This window comes from Panthera tigris, chromosome A2 (genome assembly GCF_018350195.1).
Source record: "Panthera tigris isolate Pti1 chromosome A2, P.tigris_Pti1_mat1.1, whole genome shotgun sequence".
Taxonomy (NCBI): Eukaryota; Metazoa; Chordata; class Mammalia; order Carnivora; family Felidae; genus Panthera; species Panthera tigris.
Window position 1 is genome coordinate 3,013,025 of NC_056661.1, and position 6,060 is coordinate 3,019,084.

The following is a 6,060-nucleotide window of genomic DNA, read 5'->3' on the forward strand; positions in this document are numbered from 1 at the left end:
GGCTCTGTGCTGATGGCTTAGAGCCTGGAGCCTGCTTCGGATGCTGTGTCTCCCTCTCTCTCTCTCTGCCCCTTCTCCACTTGTGCTCTGTATCTCTCTCTCTCAAAAATAAATAAAATGTAAAAAAAAATTTTTTTTAATTAGAATAGGATGATATCAGAACTCACTCTTCACATAAACACCTTGATTCTTTTTTTTAATTTTTTTTAATGTTTATTTATTTTTGGGACAGAGAGAGACACAGCATGAGCAGGGAAGGGGCAGAGAGAGAGGGAGACACAGAATGTGAAGCAGGCTCCAGGCTCTGAGCTGTCAGCACAGAGCCCGACGCGAGGCTCGAACTCACAGACCTCGAGATCATGACCTGAGCGGAAGTCGGACGCTTAACCGACTGAGGCGCCCATAAACACCTTGATTCTGTGTATTTCACTCCATCCCCTCTGCCCCCACCCTGGTCCAGGACGGCATCATCACTTCCCTGGGTGACCACACTCACCTCCTCCCTGCTCTCCTGCCTCCACTCGTGCCCCCCACAATCCATTTTTCACAGCTGCCAGAAGGATCTTTGTAAGCACAAATCCTACCTTACCCCCACGTGCTAATTTTCTGTGTCCCCTTTCACTGGGCCGTGGTGCCATATTTTGCCCAACATGATTCTGGACGTTTCTGTGAAAGTGTTTTCGGATGAGATTAACACTTAAGGCAGTGGACTGTTTGTGTGTTTGTGCTAAGCAGGCCCCTGCCAACCAGGTCCCAGTCCGGGACACGCAGCGTACCTGTAAAATACGTATATAATGTACGTGTTGCTGTCAACATCTCAAGATCCTTCTTTTTTTTTTTTTTAATTTTTTTAATGTTTGTTTATTTTTAACAGAGAGACAGAGCATGAGTGGGGGAGGGGCAGAGAGCGAGGGAGACACAGAATCCCAAGCAGGTTCCAGGCTCTGAGCTGTCAGCACACAGCCCGACGCGGGACTCGAACTCACAGACCGCGAGATCATAACCTGAGCCGAGGTCGGACGCTCAACCGACTGAGCCAACCAGGCGCCCCTCAAGATCCTTCTTTTTGCTTCGGCCTCCCTAGAATATTGCCTTCACCCTCATAGCCCAAGATGGTGCACCACGTGTCCACATTGCATCCAATAGGAAGAGGGAGAGAGGAAAAGGGAAAGGAAGTGTACATATCACTACCCTCATTGGCCAGAATTTAGTCACATGACCACGCCTAGCTGTAAGGGTTTCTGGGAAACGTAGTCTTTATTCTAGGAGGCTGTGCCCAGCTTACACTAGGAAGTCCTTTTACTGACAGAGAACAGATCCGGGGGCACAATTCATCGTTACCACCCTGTGATAATGCTAAGAATTCTGTGAGCCTCGCCACCTCTTGGAACACCCGGCACACATTTTTCTGCACATCACGCATTTCCTAATTTACCAGTGCAGAGCTTGGGACGTAGGCTAGAATTCATCTCTGCGGAATATATTCCTAAAAGTGAAATTGCCGGGTCAAATTGTATGGCTACTTCTAATTTTTAATAACGACACGAATGTCTAGGGGCACTTGGGTGGCTCAGTTGGCTAGGTATCCGACTCTTGGTTTCAGCTCAGGTCATGATCTCACAGTTGTGACGGTCGTGAGATTGAGCCCCCTGTCAGGCTCCACGCTGAGCTGACAGCACAGAGCCTGCCTGGGGTTTTATCTCACCCTCTACCCGTCTATCTTTAATATTTAATAAATAAACATTAAAATAGTTAAAAATTAAATAATAACATGAATACCTAATATTATACATGGGATCTAATTACATACACAGCTGTTAAGTTGCTTCTAATGTTTTTTTATGAACATGTATTTTATAAAGTGCGCCTGGGTGGCTCAGGTGGTTAAACGTCCAACTTCGGCTCAGATCAGGATCTCGCGGTTTGTGAGTTCGAGCCTCCAGTCAGGCTCTGTGCTGACAGCTCAGAGCCTGGAGCCTGCTTTGGATTCTGTGCCCCTCCCCCACTCATGCTCTGCTTGCTCTGTCTCTCAAAAATAAATAAATGTTAATATATATATATATTTTTAAAGATTTTATTATTTTTAAAGTTTATTTTATTCATCTTGAGAGACAGAGAATCCCAAGCAGGCTCTGCACAGTTACCACACAGCCCGATGCAGGGCTCGAACTCACGAACCATGAGATCATGACCTGAGCCGAAATCAAGAGTCAGATGTTTAATGGACTGAACCACCCAGGTGCTCCTAAGATTTTATTTGTAAGTAAGCTCTACACCCAATGTGGGGCTTGAACCCACAACCCTGAGATCAAGAGTCACATGGTCCACCAACTGAGTCAGGCAGTGCCCCTATTATGAATTTTTTCAAAGGTACCGTGGTGGACAGACTCTTCGAGTGCCCCTGCCAATCCCCGCCTCCTGGTATTCATGCCCTTGTATAATCTCCTCTCTTCGAGTGTTGCTAGGACCTGTGACTTGCTTCTAACTAACAGGAGACAGCGGAGGTGGAGGAAGTCGTTCCTGTAAATAGGTTACCTAGGATTGCAGTCTCCAGCATGTGAGTTGTCTCTCTCACTCGCTGGTTGGGATAGAGTGAGCGTTCATGTTGAGAAAGTTCCCGTGACGGGTCCTGGAGGGTGGCTTCTAGCTGACAGCCAGCCAGAAGCTGAAGCCCTCAGTCTTCCAACCACAAGGAACTGAATTCTGCCCATGACCTCAGCACATTTGGAAGTATGTCCTTCCTCAGTCGGGCCTCCAGATGAGATCACGGCCCAGCACGCATCTAGATTTCAGCTCAGAGTCTAGGAAGGAGAACCACACGGGCTTGGATGCCTGAACTACAGGAACTGTGAAACTGTTGTTTCAAGCTGCTGAATGAGTGGTTATTTGTCACACAGCAATAGCTACACATTGAAGCATGAAGACTCATCATGTATCACTCACAGGTACTCAACAATGATCAAGCTTTTGCCAGCTCGTAATAATAATTCCTATTATGACATCCCTACTCTAGATTCGAATTTTATGGAATTTCTCAATAATGTTATTTTACTGTTTTCTTCTTCTTTTAAATGTTTATTTACTTATTTTGAGGGGGGCAGGAGGGGCAGAGAGAGAGGGGAGAGAGAGAGAGAGAAAATCCCAAGCAGGCTCTGTGCTGTCAGCCCAGAGCCTGACTCAGGGCTCGAACCCACGAACCGGGAGATCATGACCCAAGCCAAAATAAAAAGTCGGACACTCAACCGACTGAGCCACCGGGGGTGGGGGGGTGGGGCCTAGGCCCTTAGGAAAAAAAGAAAACAACTTTTTACTTTGAAATAATTATGGATTCGTAGGAAGTTGCAAAGATAGGACAGAGAGGTCCCCTGTGCCCTTGACCCAGGCCCCTCCCTACGGTTGCATCTAATGCAACTACACTACAGAAGCCAGGAAGGGGACATTGGCATAATGTGTGTCTAGCTTTGTGTCATTGGTGTATACAATCTCATAACCACCACTGTCACCAAAATACAGACCTATTCCATTCCTCCAAACGTCTTCCTTTTGCTATCCCTTTTCTGTCTCCTCTACTCCGCTCCCCATGGCCCAGCCCTCAGGCTGTTCCACTAATCTCTGTTCCGGTTCTCCAATTTTGTCAGTTTGAGAATGCTGTATAAATGGAATCACACGGCGTGTAACGCTTTGAGATCGGCTCCCCCCCCCCCCCCCCCCCGCCACGTAGTGTAATGCCTTTGAGATTATTTTGTCCCTTCTCGATTAGTGGTGTAAGAATACATCACAGTTCTAGGGGTGCCTGCCGGCGTCCGTCGGTTAAGTGTCTGATTTTGGCTCAGGTCATGATCTCACGGTTTGTGAGTTTGAGCCCCGCGCCAGGCTGTGTGCTGACGGTGTGGGGCCTGCTGGGGGGGGGGGTTCTCCTTTTTCCTCTCTCTGCTTCTCCCCGGCTTGCACTTTCTCTCTCAAGACAAATAAATAAAAACTTGAGAAAGGCAAAGATAACTTTTTTTTCTTTTTTATACTTAAAAAATGCGTGAAAAATATACATAACACAAAATTCACGCTCAATTCTATTCCATCAGTCAATATGTCTGGGCAGAGGCCAGCACCACACTGTTTTAATCACATAGCTTTATAGAAATTTTGAAATCAGGAAATGTGAGTCCTCAAATTGATTCTTTTCTTCTTCTTTTTTTTTTTTTTAAGATTGTATTTGCTATTTGGGGTCGCTTGTGATTCAACACTAATTTTAGGATGGATTTTTCTATCTCTGCAAAAAAGTTGTTGGGAGTTAAACAGGGACTGCATTGAATCTGGAGGGCAATCATTTTGGAGCCTATTGAAATCTTAATAATATGAAGTCGGGCAGGCAAGGAATGGGAGAAAATATTTGCAAATCATATATCTGATGGAGGGTTAATGTCCACAATATATAAAGAACTTCTGCAGCTCAACAACATAAAACACAACCCAATTAAAAAAAGGTGGGGGGGGGGGCAAAAGACTTGAACAGACATTTCCCCAAAGAAGACATACATGTGGCCAATAAACGCATGAAGAGATGAGAAATGAGCATGAATCCTTAGGAAATGCAAATCAACCCCCCAATAAGGTACAACTTCACGCGCATTAGGAAGCTATTGTTAAAACAATATGAAAGGTGGGGGGCTGGGTGTCTCAGTCGGTTAAGCTCTTGGTTTGGGCTCAGGTCATGATCTCATGGGTTCGTGGGTGGGAGCCTCCTATCGGGCTCTGCACCAACCGCATGGAGCCTGCCTGAGATTCTCTCTCTCTCTCTCTCTCTCTCTCTCTCTCTCTCTCTCTCTCTGTCTCCCTGCCCCTCCTCTGCTCTGTCTCTCCAAATAAATAAACTTAAGGAAAAAAACAATTTAAACAAAATGAAACAAAAAGCAGAAAGTAGCAAGTGTCCTTGAAGATGTGGAGAATCAGAGCCCTCCTGCTGTTGGTGGGAACACAACATACACTAACTAGCCATTGTAGCAAACCCTGCGGGTTCGGCAGGTCTTTCAAAGTTAAACATAGAGCTACCCACGTGACCAGCAATTCCGCCTCTGGGCATTTACCCCACAGAGTTGAAGGCAAGGTCTCAAAAAGCTATTTGTACGCCTGTTTTCATAGCAGGATTATTCAGAATAGCCAAGATGTGGAAGCAACCCAAGGTCCGTGGAGGGAGGAGCAGAGAAACAAAAGGTGGGCCATCCATACAAGAGAATATTCTTCAGCCTGGAAAAGGAAGGACATTGTGACACTGGCTACAACGAGGTGGGTCTGGAGGACATCGCGCTCATCAAAATAAGCCAGAGAAGGGCACCTGGGGGGCTCAGTCGGTTAAACATCCGACTTCGGCCCAGGTCCTGATCTCACAGCTCATGAGTTCGAGCCCCGCGTCGGGCTCTGTGCTGACAGCTCAGAGCCTGGAGCCTGCTTGGGATTCTGTGTCTCCCTCCTTCTCTGCCCCTCCCCTGCTCATGGTCTGTCTCTGTCTCTCCCAAAGATAAATAAACATTAAAAAATAATTTTAACAAAAAAACGATTTTTACCGTTATGTTTTGCGGGTTGGATCACGATTAGAAATTAAGGAAGAAAAAGAAAGAACGGAAGGAAAGAGGGAGAGAGGGAGGGAGAGCCAAGTCTTGCTTGACAACTGTTTTTGAACAGCGCTTGAGCTTTTTTTTAACGTTGGAACAAAACAAAAGCATATTTTATAACACGTGACAATGATGCCCATTTCAAATTTCAGTACTTATAAAGTTTTATTGGCACACAGCCTATATGCCCTGTTAGTTTACACACAGCCCACAGCTGATTCTGCCCATGATACCAAGGTCAAGTGGCTGCTAGACGCACTGTGCGTGGGCTGCAGAGCCAAATATATTTATTATCCTGACCTTTACGGAATATGTCTGCCGTCCCGCGACCCAAAACAGTGTTTGCCATATAGGAGGTGCTCAATATACGGAAAGCTTACTACTGAATATCTCAATGGAAGCGACTGATGTGGTTGATGACGGGGTTCTCTGGGCAGCACAAAAAACAAACAAC